Source organism: Antechinus flavipes, chromosome 1 (genome assembly GCF_016432865.1).
Source record: "Antechinus flavipes isolate AdamAnt ecotype Samford, QLD, Australia chromosome 1, AdamAnt_v2, whole genome shotgun sequence".
Classification (NCBI taxonomy): Eukaryota; Metazoa; Chordata; class Mammalia; order Dasyuromorphia; family Dasyuridae; genus Antechinus; species Antechinus flavipes.
The window spans coordinates 505,269,938-505,291,264 of record NC_067398.1 but is presented as its reverse complement, the minus strand read 5'-3'; positions in this window follow the sequence as shown (position 1 = coordinate 505,291,264).

Here is a 21,327-nt window from a genome sequence, read left to right as displayed (position 1 = left end):
CAGAGATAAAAGCAAGATGACCTTAGTTTACCTAATAGAACTGAACAAACACCTGGCTCTACAATGACACTAGCAGTATTGTATAGAACTTTTCTTCACACATTCGAAATCCACCCACCAGGAAAGCAAAACCACATCGCACAAAATGAAAACATAGATCAGAGAAAAAGGCCTCTCATCCCTGTAGTTGCTTAGCCAGCAGAAATGTTGCTAGGTTTAATCATTTAAACATAGTCCAGGAAAACAAGCCCAGCTGCATGGAACTTGGCAATTGCTGGTTCTTTATTTCTTAGCATGAATTCTTGAAATAAGGTCACCCTACTCACTCCCCTACAGGAAATAAAGGCCTTTTTTCTTATCTGCAGGTGCAGATGTGAGGTTCTAAAGCAGGCATGGAATCTGGGGTCAGAATATCTGGATTTCTGGTACTTACTAATTGTGTGATCTTAGCCAAGTCACTTGACCCTAGTTTCCTCATCTGTAAGCAGAAGGCAATAATGCTTGCATTATCAACCTCATAGCATCATTAACAAGGACTGAATGAGGCAAGTAAGTAATGTACTCTATAAACTATAAAGTATTACATAAATGTAACCACTTAATACAATGGAAAATATGCCAAGCTTATTACATTCAGATGGTTTGGATTCAAATTCCTACTCTATTACTAATTAGCTCTCTCACCATGGGTAAAGCATAACTTCTCTGAATCCATTTCTTTATTTGTAAATTGAGATGTTATACTTGAATTGTCTATCTTATAGGATTACTGTCAGGGGGAATGAAAATTAATAAATTTCAAGTCACATACTTTCTGAGACCCAGTTTTTTCATCTTTAAAATGAGTATCAAATGAAAATGTTTTACATGGTTTCACATGTATAACCTATATTGGATTACTTATATCTCAAGTAGCAGGAAGGGAAAGGGAGAAAGGAGTGATAAAATTTGGAACACAAAACTTTTTTTTTTAATTAGAATTGTAGAGAAAATAAAATGAGCATTGAAAATAAGCTGAAATAATAAAATTCATCCAGAAGAACAAAAGGTCAAGAATATCAAGGGGATTAATGATAAAAAAATACAAAAGATGGTAACTTAGTAGTACTAAACTTAAAACTATATTATAAAGCAGCAGTCATCAAAGCCATTTGGTACTGGCTAAGAAATAGAGTGGTAGATCAGGGGAATAGATTAGATATACCTGACACAACAATAAAGACCTATAGCAGTCTAGTATTTGATAAATGCCCCCAAACTCCAATTTCAGGAATAAAAACTCACTATTTGACAAAAATTACTGAAAAAAATGTCAGAAATTCAACATAGACCTGCATCTCATACCCCATGGCAAAATAAGATCAAAATGGATACATGATTTGGACATAAAGCATGATGACATAAACAAATTAGAACAAGGGATAATTTATCTACCAGATTTTTTAGAGAAGGGAGGAATTTATGACCAAAAAAGAACTAGAGAACATTATAAAAGGTAAAACAGACAACTTTGATTAGATTAAGCTAAAAAGTTTTTGCACAAACAAAACCAACAAAAACAAGATTAAAAGTGAAGGGCAAAACTGGTAAAAATCTTTACAGCCAGTATTTCTGATAAAGGTCTCATTTCTAAAATATAAAGAGCTATGTCAAATTTATAAGAATACAAATCATTCTCCAATTAATAAATGGTCAAAGAATATGAACAGATAATTTTCAGATGATGGAATTAAAGCCATGTATAGTCATATGAAAAAATTCTCTAAAGTGGTTTATTATATTGATTAGAGAAATGTAAATAAAACAACTCTGTGGTACTACCTCACAACTCTCAGATTGGCTAAAATGACAGGAAAAGACAATGATAAATATTGGAGGGGATGTGGGACATAACACATTGTTGGTGAAGTTGTGATATGATCCAACCATTCTGGAGAACAATTTAGAATTATGCCCAAAGGGCTATAACTCTGCATACCCTTTGATCTAGCAGTACCACTCCTAGATCTATATCCCAAGGAAATCATAAAGGAGAAAAAAGGATTCATGTGTGCAAAAATGTTTGTAGCAGCCCTTTTAGTGGTAGCAGAGAATTGGAAAAGGAATGGGTGCCCATCAATTGGAGAATGGCTGAACAAGTTGTGGTAGATGAAGGTAATGGAATATTATTGTTCTATAAAAAATGGTGAACAAGCTGATTTTAGAAAGGCCTGGAAAGATTTACAGGAACTGATGCTAAACAGAACAAACAGAACCAGGAATACATCATACACAATAACAACAAAAATGTGTGATGATCAGCTATGAAAGGCTTGGTTCTTCTCAATGAAAGTGGAAAGCAATTCGAATAGAATTTAGACTTTGGACAGAAAATGCAAGCTGCATCCAGAAAAAGATCTAAGGAGATTGAATGTAAATCAATACATGCTGTTTACTTCTTTTTTTCTGTTTTTTTAAAAAACTCTCCCCCTTTTTTTTTTTTTCATTTGTTCTGATTTTTCTCTTCCAACATGATTCATTAAGCAATGTGTATTAAAATCAATCAATCAGTCAATCAATAAAATAAAATTAGAAGTGATCCAACCTTCTGGAGAACAATTTGGAATTAATCCCAAAGGACTATAAAACTATGCATACTGTTTAATCCAGCTGTTTCATTATTGGGTTTTTATCCCAAAAGAGATCATAAAAAAGGGAAAAGGACCAATGTGTGTAAAAATGTTTGTAGCAGCCCTTTTTTATAGTGACAAGGAAATTGAGGGGAATGGCTGAAAAAGTTGTGGTATATGAATACAATGGAATATTACTCTTCTGTAAGAAATGATGAGCAGGCTGATTTCAAAAATGCCTGGAAAGACTTACATGAGCTGATGCTAAGTGATGCCAAGAGAACATTGCACACAGCAACAACAAAATCAGATGATGATCAACTCTGATGGATTTGGCTCTTCTCAGCAATGTGATGATTCAAGGCAATTCCAATAGACTTGGAATGGAAAATGCCAACAAGAGAGAGAGAGACAAAGGGGGGGGGCAGAGAGCTATGGGGACCCAATGTGGATCAAAGCATAGTGTTTTTATATTTTTTGTGGATTTTTTCCTTTTTGATCTGCTTTTTCTTTCTTTTTTTATTAAAGCTTTTTATTTTTCAAAACATATATGTGGACAATTTTTCAACATTAGTCCTTGGAAAACCCTATGTTCCAATTTTTCCCCTCTTCCTCCAAACCCTTCCCTAGGTGGCAAGTAGTCCAATATATGTTAAACATGGTAGAAACTTTTGTTAAATCCAATATATGCATACATATTTATACAGTTTTCATGTCACACAAGAAAAAAAAAAGAGAAGCAAAATAAAATGCAAGCAAGCAACAAAAAGAGTGAGAATTCTATGTTGTGAACCACCTCAGTTCCCATGATTCTCTCTCTGGATGTAAATGGCTGTCTTTATCACTGAACAATTGGAACTGGTTTGAATTATTTTATTTGCTTTTTCTTGCAGAACACAACAAATATGGAAATAGATTTAAAGGGATTGCACATATTAAATCTATATCAGATTGCTTGCTGTCTTGCAAAGGGGGGAGGAAGGTGAAGGAGGGAGGGAGAAAAAAATTAGAACTCAATGTCTTACAAAAGTGAATGTTGAAAGTTATCTTTACATGCATTTGGAAAAATAAAATGATATTTAAAAATACTGTTTACATTCCTTAAAAAAAGGAAAAGGAAAAAAATAATAAAATGGTATTGGGATCCTATTATGTGCTAGGCACGGTGCTATCTAGGATATCAGTAGTTGTAATTCTTACCTCTCAAATTTTTTGAAAAGCTAAAGTCAATTTGTCTACTTGAAGGGTTTTGCAAATTATTATTATTAACAGTGCTATAGAAATGCAAAAGAAAATTTTTGAGGCAAAGTTAAGTCACAGCTAATAAATATCTGAGTCCTCCTGACTCCAGTGTCAGTATTTAATCCACTTCACCTCCTAACTACTCCCAATAAAATGAAAATTCCTATAATTTGCACAGATGAAAGGTATAAGCATCTATAGAATATAATCTGGATATGTTATATCATTGTTAGGGAATTCCCAGGTGAAGAAATTTCCCCCATCAATACAAGATGCCTCATCCTCTTGCATTGTATCATTTCAGAAGGTTGTCTGGGTGATGACATGTTCAGTGACAGGGTAGAATAGCCAGTGTGCATTAGAGATAACTGACCTTAGGTCTTTCTGGTTCTGAGGTTAGCTCTCTATCTATTATGCTTAGTACTTCTCCAATTATCGTTAATTTGAGAGAAGCTAGGGAATACAATCTGATAGAAAGCACATCTACAGGATGAATGAGTAAGCTGTGGCTGTGTTATGAAGAAGATTGGGATTTCAGAAAGAAATGGAGAAGAGAAAGACTTTTCAACTGCTGACACTGAAATGCTGCATCATTACCTCAGATGATAAATCCTGAAAGCAGCAATGAAGCATTTCTTGAAACTTGTTGGCACTAATTGAAATTACCCAACCTTGTTTTTTTGGAGCACTGTAATGATGAGATAGGAGTTCTGGTTTTACCTTCTGCTTTCTTAGTAATTTTTTAAAAAGAGAAAGTGGGGGCTACTTTTCTCTGGTATCCCTTTTTTACTTGACTACCTTAAGCAAATTATTTTAGACAGTGTGTGGGTGCCTCTTTCTTCCCCTGCAAAGGAAGAGAACTTGCTTTATTTATGTAGCAGACATTGCTGTAGCTCCTGAGTGAGTTCCTGTAAACCAATTGAATTTTTATTGATTGGAGATAGAGTACTGCTAATGGATCAGCATGTCATAGGGGACTATAAAAGGATGTGTACAGTGTAAGAGTTGTAAAGAGAGAACATTCAAGAACATTTCCCCACACAGCATTTTTTGTTAATATGATAGTTCATTCATTCATTCAGAGAGGGTTTCCAAGACATATGGGAGTTACACTTTATTAAAAGAGATAGAAATTAGACAAATAATTCTCATTCAAGGTAGATTGTGAGATATGTCAAAAGAATGATGCAAAGGTCTGCAAGATTTCAGATGAGAAAGATTAGTTCTGGATTGGGGTAATGAATGGAAAGAACGGTAAAAAGGACAGTAGTTTTTCCTACATTTTCAGTGTAGGGCTTTCAATGATTGGGTGTGAATCCTGACTTTGTTCCTAATTAAGGGGTGATATATTAGGCAATATGTTGCATCTTTCTGAGCCTCCCTTTTCCTCTTCCACAAAAGAAAATATAGAATGAGATGATCTCTCAAGTCCTTTTTGTTTCTCTAAGAGTGACAAAATAATATAATAGAAGAATTGATGGATTTTTCAGCCAGTGAACTTCATTTTAAATCCTGGCAATAATAGTTATTAATTAGCCCATATAACTTTGGGTAAGTCAGTTAACATTTTTCACTTCAATTACTTCAAGAGAAAAATGAGAGGGCTGGTCGAGATGGCCTCTTATACCCCTAAATCTATGATGCTATGATTCTAAAATCCTAAGGGACTTTGATCCTATAATCTTCCTTATTCTCTCCTCTCCAGAGCTTCCCTCTGAGCCTCTGAGTTAGAACCTTCCTGGAAAATAATGAAGCCTGGGACTTATAAAAGAAACATTTTGCCTTAGGAAACTGGTATTTATTTTTTTTTCCTGTTAGGAATAAATGTTTTATTGTTTCTTTCTTTTTTTTTTTTTAATTATAGCTTTTTATTGATGGAACATATGCATGGGTAATTTTTTTTTTTTTTTTACAACATTGTCCCTTGCACTCACTTCTTTTCTGACGTTTCCTTTCCCTCCCTCCACCCTCTCCCCTAGATGGCAAGCAGTCCTATACATATTAAATGTGTCACAGTATTTCCTAGATACAATATATGTGTGCAGAACCAAACAGTTCTCTTGTTGCACAGGAAGAATTGGATTCAGAAGGTAAAAATAACCCGGGAAGAAAAACAAAAATGCAAATAGTTTACATTCATTTCCCAGTGTTCCTTCTCTGGGTGTAGCTAATTCTGTCCAACATTGATAAATTGGAACTGAATTAGATCTTCTATTTGTCAAAGAAATCCACTTCTAACAGAATACATCCTCATATAGTATTGTTGTTGAAGTGTATAATGATCTCCTGGTTTTGCTTATTTCACTCAGCATCAGTTCATGTAAGTCTCTCCAAGCCTCTCTGTATTCATCCTCTAGTCAAGGAAACTAGGATTTAAAAACCTGGAATTGTAACTGCAAATTCTAGCACCTGGGCATTTTCAATTGGAGAAAGAGAAGGAGATAACTTGGGATACTTTGCAGTTGGTGCAAATGGACATCATTGATGGCTCTGAACATTTCCGTGTTGTATAATTCCCTAAGTCTGGTGGCATGGAGGCAGTCCACCCTAATAAGGTAAAACTGCCAGATAAAGCTCTAGGAATGTGATTTGATAGTTTTGAGATCTATATAAGTGGCAGGCAAAACTCATTGAGGGATGAGAAATTGCACGTTTCTTCTTTATAAAGTGCTGATAATTCAAGGTAATGGAGGAGGTTTACTTGATCTTCACAGTGATACTTTTTTGGTTCAGTTTATTAAAGCCCTGTTAGCCTTCTTCTAGTTATAATTTTGACTAAACATCATAACATCAAAATCCCAGATGGCCATTCTCCAGTTGATAAATGGTCAAAGGATATGAACAGACAATTTTCAGATGATGAAATTGAAACTATTACCACTCATATGAAAGAGTGTTCCAAATCACTATTGATCAGAGAAATGCAAATTAAGACAACTCTAAGATACCACTACACACCTGTCAGATTGACTAAGATGACAGGAAAAAATAATGATGAATGTTGGAGGGGATGCGGGAAAACGGGGACACTGATGCATTGTTGGTGGAGTTGTGAACAAATCCAACCATTCTGGAGAGCAATCTGGAATTATGCCCAAAAAGTTATCAAATTGTGCATACCCTTTGATCCAGCAGTTTTCTACTGGGCTTATACCCCAAAGAGATACTAAAAAAGGGAAAGGGACCTGTATGTGCCAAAATGTTTGTGGCAGCCCTGTTTGTAGTGGCTAGAAGCTGGAAAATGAATGGATGCCCATCAATTGGAGAATGATTGGGTAAATTGTGGTATATGAATGTTATGGAATATTATTGTTCTGTAAGAAATGACCAGCAGGATGAATACAGAGAGGCTTGGAGAGACTATGATGCTAAATGAAATGAGCAAAACCAGGAGATCATTATATACTTCAACAACGATATTGTATGAGGATGTATTCTGATGGAAGTGTATTTCTTTGACAAAGAGACCTGAGTTTCAATGGATACATGATGGACAGAAGCAGCTACACCCAAAGAAAGAACACTGGGAAACGAATATGAACTATTTGCATTTTTGATTTTCTTCCAGGGTTATTTTTACCTTCTGAATCCAATTCTCCCTGTGCAACAAGAGAACTGTTCGGTTCTGCAAACATATATTGTATCTAGGATATACTGCAACATATCTAACATATATAGGACTGCTTGCCATCTAGGGGAGGGGGTGGAGGGAGGGAGGGGAAAAAACGAAACATAAGCGAGTGCAAGGGATAATGTAAAAAATTACCCTGGCATGGATTCTGTCAATATAAAGTTATTATTAAATAAAATTAAATTTTAAAAAATCCCAGATAGTTTTTAAACAGATGTGGATAGCCCCAAATCTTAAATGCTTAAACACTAATGCAGGATTTATTCAATGCTGAGGAAGAATAGGTTGTTGCCTATATGCAATTATTGGAAAGGTATCAAAAAACATTATTGTGTCAAAAAACTGTTGTCTCAAAAGTATCTGCTCTTTTGGTAGCTATGGTGCCACATTTTCTTTGTACCTGTCTGAACTTTTCCACTATTACCTAGCAAAGGCTGAGATATGCTCAGTCATAGAAGGAGAAGCCCTGGTGTAGCAACAGTATATCTCATTTTTTAGAGCATGCTTGTTTATTATAATTTAAATGATTTTTCAGTTTTGTAGGAATTAATAGTCTCCTTGTAAGGGGAATAAGATATGATAGGTTTTCGCTGAATAATTAAATTTTAACAATCAAATGAAATATTGTTCCACTAATAATAAGATAAATGCAAATTAAAAAAAAAGAAACAAATTCCAGAAACTCTCCCTTCTCACCAAACAAATTGACAAAAATGATAAAAGATTTTAATATTCAGTCTTGAAGGACCAATGAGGAGAGAGGAATGCTGACACATTGTTAATAAACTGAATGGCACAAATATTTTGCAAAGTCATCTGGAATTATCTTAAGAAACTGACTAAAATGCTTCTACGAGAGCCAACAATCTCACTGTTAAGAGGATTGAAAGACAGAAAGAATCCATGTATGCTAAAATATTCATCGTAGCATCTTTGTGGTAGCAAAGAATGGTGATAAGATGGAGATATCTTTGGGCTAGTCTCTTTCTCAGCAAAATGCAACCTCCATTATTCCCCTCCCAATTTTTAATCTCTCCATATCAAATGTTGTCTTTCCTGTTACCTACAATTACCACCAAGTTCCTCCTTTAAAAACAAAATAAAACAAAACAATAGCTTTATAGAATCTATCATCTCCTCAAGCTCTTACACAACTTTTCTTCCTTCCCCTGTCAAATTACTAGAAAAAATAATCTATCATTGTTCATCTTTTGTGTACTTCTCAAAGCTTTGCAATCTGACTTCTCTCTATAAAACCTGCTTTCCCCAAAGTTACCAGTAGTCTCTTAATTACCAGTGTTGATGACTTTTTCTTGGTCTTTAGATTGATGGATGGAATCTTTAACAGTTCAAGAAGAACTCTTTGAGTTCATTCTTGACTACCCTCTTCTTTTCGATACTTTTTTTTCACTGGGTTTTCAGGATACTACTCTCTCTTTAATTGTTTACCTGATTCTTCCTCCTTTGTCTTGGTTCATCATAGATATGATATCTTCTATCGCTGGGTACCCCAAAGTTCTGTTTTGAGTTAGCTTCTCTTTCTATATTGATGCTAAAATCTTAAATAAGATATTAGCAAAAAGACTACAGAAAATCATCCCCAGGATAATATACCATGATCAAGTAGGATTTATACCAAGAATGCAGGGCTGGTTCAAGGCTAGAGTGGTAGGAGAAGGAAAGTGAACACAAAGATAGGTGAACAGTGAGTGCCATTCTAGCACTCTCAATAAGAATTGAGAAAGCGATTAAAGGAATAAGAACAGGCAATGAGGAAACCAGATTATCACTCTTTGCTGATGATATGATGATATACTTAGAGAATCCTAGAGATTCTACTAAAAAGTTATTAGAAACAATCCACACCTTTAGCAAAGTTGCAGTATACAAAATAAACCCACATAAGTCATCAGCATTCTTATACACCACTAACAAAACCCAACAGTTAGAGTTACAAAGAGAAATTCCACTTAAAGTAACTACTGATTATATAGAATATTTAGGAATCTATCTGCCAAGGGAAAATCAGAAACTTTACGAGCAAAATGCTTCTCTTTCTATACTCATTTAGTAGCTCCCATTAACTCCACAAAGCAGGTAAGTATCACAGTAACTGAGCATTGGGCTGGAAGGCATGAAAATCTGAACTCAAATCTGTCACCTAATACTTACTAGATGTATGATTCTGGGCAAGTCACTTAAACATGTTTCCTTCAGTTTATTTGTCTATAAAATGAGCTAGATAAGGAAATAGCAAACCATTCCAGTATCTTTGACAAGAAAATCCAAAATAGGATCATAAAGTCAGACATTACTGAAAAAAGACATAATAGTAATTAGCACTTATATTTTGTTTTAATGTTTATAAAGTTCTTTACAAGGGGCAGCTAGATGGCACAGTGGATAGAGCACCAGTCCTGAAGTCAGGAGGACTTGAGTTCGAATTTGGCCTCAGACACAGAACACTTCCTAGCTGTATGACCCTGGGCAAGTCACTTATCCCAATTGCTTCAGCAAAAAAATTAAAAAATAAATAAAGTGTTTTACAAATAAATATTTTTTATTTACCCTCACAACAGCCTAGGAGGTAGGTGCTATTATTATCCCCATTTTACAGATGAGAAAATTGAGGTAGACAGAAGTTAAATTACTTGCTCGGGATCATACAGCTAATAAGCATCTGAATCAGAATTTGAATATAGTCTTCCTAACTTCAGCAAAGAGAGCAAGCTTTCTGTAGTATCACTCAGTCCTAGGATGAGAATATAAATTTCTTGAAGGCAGAAACTTGCATTTTTGTCTTTGTATTTCTAGCGTTTAGCCCAGTGCCTGGAACATGGTAAGCTCTTAAAAATTTTTGCTTTTTGATTGATTGACTGATCAGTTAATTGCAGAATAACTTAATCAACTGTGGTACATATATATAATAGAATAGTATTGATCTATAAGAAATCTGTAACTAAAAAGAATTCAGAGTTTTGTGGACTTAAGTGAACTCCTGAAGAATGAAATAGAGCCAAGAAAAGAATATATACAATGATTATAAGAATGGAAATGGAAAGAATTCAAAAACCCAAGCTGAATGCAGTATAATTATTCTGATTAATCTGCCTCAAAGAATAGATGAAAAAAATGTAGCTCCATCCATTCTTTGCAAAAGTGGTGAACTATGGGTGTGGAACATTCCATCTACCACCAGGCTCAATTTGGATGCTGCTTTTTCCTGCTGAATTATTTTTTCTCTTTTTCTCTCTTTGTTATTCGTTTTTTTAAACAAAAGATAGCTCACACTGTAGGGGTAAGAATATATTCAGAAAGAAAGATATTAAAAACAGAAGACATGAATATGAATTTTTTTTTATAATAATAAATTTTATTTTATTTAATAATAACTTCGCATTGACAGAATCCATGCCAGGATAATTTCTACACGACATTATCCCTTGCAATCACTTATGTTTCGTTTTTTCCCCCTCCCTCCCTCCTCCCCCCCCCAGGATGGCAAGCAGTCCTATATATGCTAAACATGTTGCAGTATATCCTAGATACAATACCTATTTGCAGAACCAAACAGTTCTCTTGTTGCACAGGGAGAATTGGATTCAGAAGGTAAAAATAACTCGGGAAGAAAATCAAAAATGCAAATAGTTCACATTCATTTCCCAGTATTCCTTCTTTGGGTGTAGCTGTTTCTGTCCATCATTTCTCCAATGAAACTCAGTTAAGTCTCTTTGTCAGAGAAATCCACTTCCATCAGAATACATCCTCATACAATATCGTTGTCGACGTGTATAATGATCTCCTGGTTCTGCTCATCTCACTTAGCATCAGTCCATGTAGGTCTCTCCAAGCCTCTCTGTATTCATCCTGCTGGTCATTCCTTACAGAGCAATAATATTCCATAACATTCATATACCACAATTTACCCAGCCATTCTCCAATTGATGGGCATCCATTCATTTTCCAGTTTCTAGCCACTACAAACAGGGCTGCTACAAACATTTTGGCACATACAGGTCCCCTTCCCTTTTTTAGTATCTCTTTGGGGTATAAGCCCAATAGAAACACTGTTGGATCAAAGGGTATGCACAGTTTGATAACTTTTGGGGCATAATTCCAGATCGCTCTCCAGAATGGCTGGATTCGTTCACAACTCCACCAACAATGCATCAATGTCCCCGTTTTCCCGCATCCCCTCCAACATTCATCATTGTTTTTTCCTGTCATCTTAGCCAATCTGACAGGAGTGTAGTGATATCTCAGAGTTGTCTTAATTTGCATTTCTCTGATCAATAGTGATTTGGAACACTCTTTCATGTGAGTGGTAATAGTTTCAATTTCTTCATCTGAAAATTGTCTGTTCATATCCTTTGACCATTTATCAATTGGAGAATGGCTTGATTTTTTATAAATTTGAGTCAGTTCTCTATATATTTTGGAAATGAGGCCTTTATCAGAACCTTTAATTGTAAAGATGTTTTCCAGTTAGTTACTTCCCTACTAATCTTGTTTGCATTCGTTCTGTTTGTACAAAGGCTTTTTAATTTGATATAATCAAAATTTTCTATTTTGTGATTGGTAATGGTCTCTAGTTCATCTTTGGTCACAAATTTCTTTCTCCTCCACAAGTCTGAGAGATAAACTATCCTATGTTCCTCTAATTTATTTATAATCTCGTTCTTTATGCCTAGGTCATGGACCCATTTTGATCTTATCTTGGTATGTGGTGTTAAGTGTGGGTCCTTGCCTAATTTCTGCCATACTAATTTCCAGTTATCCCAGCAGTTTTTATCAAATAATGAAATCTTATCCCAAAATTTAGAATCTTTGGGTTTGTCAAACACTAGATTGCTATAGTTGACTATTCTGTCTTGTGAACCTAACCTTTTCCACTGATCAACTAATCTATTTCTAAGCCAATACCAGATGGTTTTGGTGACTGCTGCTTTATAATATAATTTTAGATCAGGTACAGCTAGACCACCTTCATTTGATTTTTTTTTCATTAATTCCCTTGAGATTCTCGACTTTTTATTGTTCCATATGAATTTTGTTGTTATTTTTTCTAAATCATTAAAATATTTTCTTGGAAGTCTGATTGGTATAGCACTAAATAAATAGATTAGTTTAGGGAGTATTGTCATCTTTATTATATTTGCTCGGCCTATCCAAGAGCACTTAATATTTTTCCAATTATTTAAGTCTGACTTTATTTGTGTGAAAACTTTTTTGTAATTTTGCTCATATAATTCCTGACTTTCCTTTGGTAGGTAGATTCCCAAATATTTTATGCTATCAACAGTTATTTTGAATGGAATTTCTCTTTGTATCTCTTGCTCTTGGATTTTGTTGGTGGTGTATAAGAATGCTGAGGATTTATGGGGATTTATTTTGTATCCTGCTACTTTGCTAAAATTATGAATTATTTCTAATAGCTTTTTAGTAGAATCTCTGGGGTTTTCTAGGTATACCATCATATCATCTGCAAAGAGTGATAGTTTGGTTTCCTCATTGCCTACTCTAATTCCTTTAATCTCTTTCTCGACTCTTATTGCAGAGGCCAGTGTTTCTAATACAATATTGAATAATAATGGTGATAGTGGGCAACCTTGCTTCACTCCAGATCTTACCGGGAAAGGTTCCAGTTTTTCCCCATTGCATATGATGCTTACTGAAGGTTTAAAATATATGCTCCTAACTATTTTAAGGAAAAGTCCTTTTATTCCTATGTTCTCAAGTGTTTTTATTAGGAATGGCTGTTGGATTTTATCAAATGCTTTTTCTGCATCTATTGAAATGATCATATGGTTTTTGTTTGGTTGGTTGTTGATATAGTCAATTATGTTAATAGTTTTCCTAATATTGAACCAGCCCTGCATTCCTGGTATAAATCCTACTTGGTCATAGTGTATTATCCTGGGGATGATTTTCTGTAATCTTTTTGCTAATATTTTATTTAAGATTTTAGCATCAATATTCATTAGGGAGATTGGTCTATAATTTTCTTTCTCTGTTTTCAGCCTACCTGGTTTAGGTATCAGTACCATATCTGTGTCATAAAAGGAGTTTGGTAGGACTCCTTCAATCCCTACTTCTTCAAATAGTTTATTTAGCATTGGAGTTAGTTGATCTTTAAATGTTTGATAGAATTCAGATGTAAATCCATCTGGTCCTGGGGTTTTTTTCTTAGGGAGTTGATTGATAGTTTGTTCTATTTCTTTTTCTGAGATAGGAGTGTTTAGGATATTTACTTCTTCCTCTGTTAGTTTAGGTAAGCTATATTTTTGGAGGTATTCTTCTATTTCATTTAAGTTGTCGAATTTATTGGCGTAAAGTTGGGCAAAGTAACTCCTAATTATTGCTCTAATTTCCTCTTCGTTAGTGGTGAGTTCTCCCTTTTCATTTTTAAGACTAACAATTTGATTTTCCTCTTTCCTTTTTTTAATCAGATTTACTAAGGGTTTGTCTATTTTGTTGGTTTTTTCATAGAACCAACTCTTAGTTTTATTAATCAATTCAATAGTTTTTTTACTTTCAATTTTATTGATCTCTCCTTTTATTTTTTGAATTTCAAGTTTAGTGTTTGATTGGGGGTTTTTTAATTTGTTCCTTTTCTAGCATTTTTAGTTGCAAGCCCAATTCATTGACCTTCTCTTTCTCTATTTTATACAAATAGGCCTCTAGAGATATGAGATTTCCCCTTATTACCGCTTTGGCTGCATCCCATACATTTTGGTATGATGTCTCATTATTATCATTTTCTTGGATGAAGTTATTAATTATGTCTATAATTTGCTGTTTCACCCAATCATTCTTTAGTATGAGATTATTTAGTTTCCAATTATTTTTTGGTCTACTTTCCTGTGGCTTTTTATTGAATGTAATTTTCAATGCATCATGGTCTGAAAAGGATGCATTCACTATTTCTGCCTTACTGCATTTGAGTTTGAGGTTTTTATGTCCTAATATATGATCAATTTTTGTATAAGTTCCATGAACTGCTGAAAAGAAGGTGTACTCCTTTCTGTCCCCATTACATTTTCTCCAGAGATCTATCATATCTAATTTTTCTAGTATTCTATTTATCTCTTTGACTTCTTTCTTATTTATTTTGTGGTTTGATTTATCTAATTCTGAGAGTGCAAGGTTGAGATCTCCCACTATTATAGTTTTACTGTCTATTTCTTCTTGCAGCTCTCTTAATTTCTCTTTTAGGAATTTAGATGCTACACTACTTGGTGCATATATATTTAATATAGATACTTCTTCATTATTCATTCTACCCTTTAGCAAGATATAGTGCCCTTCCTTATCTCTTTTGATTAGATCAATTTTTGCTTTAGCTTGATCTGAGATCAGGATGGCTACCCCTGCTTTTTTGGCTTCACCTGAAGCATAGTAGATTTTGCTCCAACCTTTTACCTTTAACCTGCATGTATCACCCCGCTTCAGGTGTGTTTCCTGTATACAACATATTGTAGGATTCTGGCTTTTAATCCATTCTGCTAACCGCTTCCTCTTTATAGAGGAGTTTACCCCGTTCACATTTATGGTTAAAATGACCAATTCTGTATTACTTGCCATCTTGTTAACCCCGGTTTATGCTTTTCTCCCTTCTTACTCCCTTACCCCCTCCCTTACCCCCCTTCCCAGTATTAAGCTTGTGAGCTCCCCTTGCTTCTCACAGCCCTCCCTTTTTAGTGTCCCTCCCCCCCCTTAGAGTTCCCCCCCCCAACTTACCCCTTTCCCTCCCAGTTACCGTATTCCCTTCCACTTAGCTTATTCCTTCCTTTTTCACTTTTCCCTTCTCACTTTTCAATGAGGTGGGAGAAGTTTCACCATAGATTGAATATGTCTAAAATTCTTCTCTTACTGCCAATTCTGAAAGCAGTAAAATACTCACTATTTTCATTCCTCTCCATTCTTTCTCTCAGATTTACTAGGTTTTCTTTGCCTCTTCATGAAATGTAGTACCCCCACTTTCCCTTTTTTCTAGTACAATGTCCTTTCCACAACTAGTTTCTAGAACAAGGTATACATGTATTCTTTATACATCTTTACAGCCGAAATATAGTTCCCAAGATTAATCTTTACCTTTTTAGATTTCTCTTGAGTTCTGTGCTTGTAGATCAAATTTTTTGTTAAGTTCTGGCTTTTTCATCAGAAATAGATGAAATTCGCTTATTTCGTTGAATGTCCATCTTCTTCCCTGGAAAAAGATGCTCAATCTCGCTGGGTAAGTTATTTTTGGTTGCATACCAAGTTCCTTAGCCTTTCGGAATATCATATTCCAGGCCCTTCGATCCTTTAATGTGGATGCTGCCAGATCCTGGGTGATCCTTATTGTGGCTCCTTGATACTTGAATTGGGTTTTTCTAGCCGCTTGCAGTATTTTTTCCTTTGCCTGAGGATTCTGGCATTTGGCCACTATATTCCTTGGTGTTTTGATTTTAGGATCCCTTTCAGTAGGGGATCGATGAATTCTTTCAATGTCTATTTTACCTTCTGTTTCTATGACTTCTGGGCAGTTCTCTTTGATAATTTCCTGGAAGATAGTGTTCAGGCTTTTTTTTTTCATCATACTTTTCTGGAAGTCCGATGATTCTCAGGTTGTCTCTCCTGGATCTGTTTTCCAGGTCTGTTGTCTTCCCCAGAAGGTATTTCACATCCTTTTCCATTGTTTGATTTTTTTGGATTTGCTTGACTGATTCTTCTTGTCTCCTCGAGTCATTCAATTCCAATTGTTCGACCCTGATTTTCAGTGAGGTATTTTCTTCACTCACTTTTTTAAGATCTTTTTCTAATTGTCCAATTGAGTTCTTTTGTTCTGTGGAATTTTTTTCCATTTCGCCAATTTTGTTTTTTAGAGAGCTGTTTTCTGTTTCCAGTTCACTAATCCTATTTTTCAAGGATTTTACTTCTTTATCCACTCTCTCTTTAACTGACTTCTCCAGGCTCTTTTGCCAAGCCTCCCTCTCCTTTTGCAGAGCCTCCCTCTCCTTTTCCCATTTTTCTTCTAGCTCCCTTGTGAGAGCCTTTTTAATTTCCTCCATGAGATTCATCTGTGCTGAGGGACATAAGGTCTCTTCCTTCGGGGATTCACCTGGGGACTGTTTGTTTTTAGTCTCCTCAGGGTTTGGAGTCTGCTCTTTATCTGTATAAAAGCTGTCCAGGGTTAAATTCTTTTTCAGTTTCTTGCTCATTCTGTCTATTTATCAAAGACAAACTATCAGAGAAACAGAAGGAAAAAAAACCCCTTGAATGGAGGCTGCTTTCTTTGGGGGAGGGGCAGGGTATTCGTGAGGCACAGGTCCTACTGTGCTATGGCGCCTGCGCACTGAGATCCGAGCGCTCTGAGATCCGAGCGGGCTAAGACACTGTGGGGGAGGGGTGGCCAGGTCCCGAGAAACTCCAGCTGTTTGGGATTGTATTCTTCACCCCCGGTGTTTTTAGCTTCTCTGCTGGGCTGCTGACTTGCTCCTATAGCAAAGCTCTCACCGCAGAGACGGCTGCGATCGCGTCCTACCCCCTCTCCGCTCCACCCGGTTCTGAGCTGCTATCTGTGCTCTGGTTGCCGCTGCTGCCCGCAGACTGCTTCCAAATACCGTCCCCGCCCTCGCGCAAAAACAGACCTTTCTTGACGAGTCTCAAGGATGGTTTCTCTTGGTAAGTAATTGTATGGTTTTTTTTTCAGTCGAGCATTAATTCAGAGGCATGAAATGAAATGAATAGTGAGAGAAAAACACGGAGATTACACAGAAGTGTATTTCCTCTCCGCCATCTTGGCCGGAAGTTCCATGAATATGAATTTAACATTTTATAAAGCACTTCATGGTTTCAATTTAGGAAGTGAGAGGGGAATGTGTTTGGAGGCGAGAGTGGTAGGAGAAGGAAAGTGAACACAAAGATAGGTGAACAAATATAAAGTTCCCAACCCTTTAGGACCATTGATGTAGAGAGAATCAATTGTCCCAGAAGAATTCGTGTTTCTTCTGGAGACATTAGAGAACCACTAGAGTATTGAGCAGGAAATGACATGGTCAGACATGTATTTTGGAAAAATTACTTTGATAGCTTTGTGAAAGATAGATTGTGTCAAGGGAAACATTTAGTTCATATAGTACTTTGATTAGAGTCAGGGCTTTAGAGAAGCATCATGGGGAATAGGCTTAGAAGGGGTACTGAGATGGGAACCCTGGGCAGCTAAGGAACAATTGTAAAATATTGGACCAGAGACCCAATGTGTGAGGTGAAGAGTGAAGTAATGGCAGAGTAGAAAGAAGAATGTTGAAATGTAGAAGGAGGGGAAGATGGCAGCAAAGGATCCCAGGTTCCCTGTGAGTAGAGCCTTGGAGATGTACCACTCTACCAGGATATAAAGAGAATTATCTCTAGATCCCAGAGAGACCCTCAAAATCTGTCAGAGATACTGGGATATACAAGTTGCTGCCTAAGTCACTCTTCCAGGGGAATAAAAAGATGGATAAAATAATATCATTCCCTTCAGGTTGTTTATAATCTATTTATCACCCAACAGATATAAGAAAAATGCCATAGGAGTTCAAAGAAAGGACATATCATATCAATGACTTGAATGAAGGCATATATGGCAAGCTTATCAAATCTTTAAATAACAAAAAATGGAAGAGGTAGTTAACTGCATGATAATAAAATTTATGGTAAAAAATCACTATAAATTCTAATTGAGTCCAAGCTAGCAAGATAAATTTATTAAGGATAAAATTAAAATCTTATGCACAGGTTAAGCTCTAAGTGTAATTTTCCAAAACACATTGGAAAACTAAAACAGCTAGACTGGTAATGAGATTAGAAACTATGCCTTATAAAGCTCAGTTGAAGAAACTAGAAATGACAAATGTGAAGAAGAGAAATTTCAAATGTGTTATGATAGGGATCTTCACTTTCAAGAGGACAGAATTTGGAAGACAAACTCTTCCTATCAAAATTGTCCAAAAATGGAATAGATTTTTTAGAGGGTATTGAAAGTCATAATACTAGACATCTTTAAGCAGATGCTGTATGGCCATTTGTTGGGAATGTTGGATACAAGATTTATGATTTGGAAAGAGGATGAACTTAGCACTAAACTGTGCTTAAGGATCCTTGCTAATTGAATATTAACTTAGAAAACCACATATCAACATTATTTGTCTTCTATTGCATTTTTAATTATTTTGCTTAATATTTCCTAATTATATTTTAATTTGGTTTAGCTACACTTGGGAATATTGTAGGCTGTTTGACATCAGGGCTAGACAACTTTCTTTTTACTCTATGACATTAACTTCTGTATGTGATGCAAAGGTTAACCAAAGGAAACATTTGCTTTGTACATGTAAAGCTTAGAGATATATGATGACATATAAAATGAACAACTGCTTCCCTGAGCATTACTTGTATTTAGGATAAGGGACTCAACTTTATATTCTTGTTCATGTATAAAAATGAGCTATTATAGTGTTTAGAAGAAAACAATAATGCATCAAAGTTTTATACATCATAAATTATCAGTTTCAGTGAGTTATATTGAGGGAGATGTCAATGGATATATTTATATCTAAATTAAGTCATTCAGTCATCTCATATTTTATTAGCACTATTACATGACAGCATTGTGTTAAATGTTGGGAATACAAAGAAAAGCAAAATCAGCATTTGCCTTCAAAAAACTCACAATCTAACGAAGAGACAACATACGAATAATTGTGTACAATAGGATAAATTGGGGGTAACACATAGGGAAAACACTAAGATGGAATATAGATGGAGAGTTGAAGGAAAAAAAGAAAAGCTGGGAAATAAATACATATGAAGAAATCAAATTGAGTGTAGATTTGGGAAAAAACTGAATAGTCAGTCTAAGAACTGAATTTAAAAATTATTACAAAAAAACCTTTATAATTTCAAGAACATAATTCTAATGAGGCTTCTAAGAGATCTTAGGTGGAGTATTTTATTCCAAGTCCCATTGCCAGGACTTTGTACCCACTGATTCTTATGCATGAATGGACTTTCATCTCACTTCCATCTCTTTTTTCATTTAAAACTGAGCTCAAGTACCACTTTCAACATGAAGCTGTTCCTCCTCCTTCCCAGTTTAAAAAAAAAAAAAAGATTTATTTAATATATTATTTTCCCCCACTTGCATGTAAAAACAATTTTTAACATTTAAGAAAATTCAGATTCTAAATTCTCTTCTACTTTTCCTCCTCCCTCACTGAGAAAGCAAGCAATTTGATATAGGTTATACATGTGCAGTCATGCAAAACACATACTCATATTAGTCATGTTGTAAAAGAAAACAGACCAAAAAATCCAAGAAAAATAAAGTTTTCTTTTTAATTATTTCATTCTGTTCAGATTCCATCGGTTTTTTTCTCTGGAAGTAGATAGCATTTTTCATCATAAGTCTTATCCTGGATCATTGTATTGTTAAGGATAATTGTAATTTACACTTGACCATTGTACAATATTGCTGTTAGTACGTATAATGTTCTCCTGATTCTGTTCAATTCATTTACATCAGGCTTTGTAAGATTTTTCAGATTTTTCTGAGAACACCCTAATTGTCATTTCTTTATAATAAAATAATATTCCATCTCAATCATATATCATGATTTGCTCAGTCATTCCCAGATTGTTGTCCAATTCTTTGTCATCAAAAAAAAAAAAAAGACACTATATATATTTGTGTGATAGAGGTTCTTTTCCTTTATTAAATTTTTTACCTCTTTGGAATATATCTAGTAGCAACATTTTTGGGTCAAAGGATATGCATAGCTTTATGGAGATTTGGAGATAGTTTCAAATGGCTCTTCAGAATTCTTCTTCGTTTATAACTCCACTGACAAAGCCTTAGTGTCTCAATTTTCCCATATCTTTCCAACATTTGTCATTTTCTTTTTCTGTCATATTAGCTATTCTGATAGATGTGGGATGGTACCTCAGAATTATTTTAATTTGAATTTTTCTAATTTGTGATTTAGAGAATTTTTTAAAATGACTATAGATAGTTTTGTATTATGTTATTTGAAAACTGCCTATTTGTCATTTTTATAATCAAAGGTTCTGATAAAGGCCTCATTTCCAAAATATATAGAGAATTGACTCTAATTTATAAGAAATCAAACCATTCTCCAATTGATAAATGGTCAAAGGATATGAACAGACAATTCTCAGACGAAGAAATTGAAACTATTTATAGACATATGAAAATATGCTCCAAATCATCATTAATCAGAGAAATGCAAATTAAGACAACTCTGAGATACCACTACACACCTGTCAGATTGGCTAGAGTGACAGGGAAAGATAATGTGGAATGTTGGAGGGGATGTGGGAAAACAGGGACACTGATACATTGTTGGTGGAATTATGAACACATCCAGCCATTCTGGAGAGCAATTTGGAACTATGCTCAAAAAGTTATCAATCTGTGCATACCCTTTGATCCAGCAGTGTCTCTATTGGGCTTATACCCCAAAGAGATACTAAAGAAGGGAAAGGGACCTGTATGTGCCAAAATGTTTGTGGCAGCCCTGTTTGTAGTGGCTAGAAACTGGAAAATGAATGGATGCCCATCAATTGGAGAATGGTTGAATAAATTGTGGTATATGAATGTTATGGAATATTATTGTTCTGTAAGGAATGACCAGCAGGATGAATACAGAGAGGACTGGTGAGACTTACATGAACTGATGCTAAGTGAAATGAGCAGAACCAGGAGATCATTATATACCTTAACAATGATACTGTTTGAAGATGTATTCTGATGGAAGTGGATCTCTTCGATAAAGAGAGCTAATTCTGTTTCAATTGACCAAA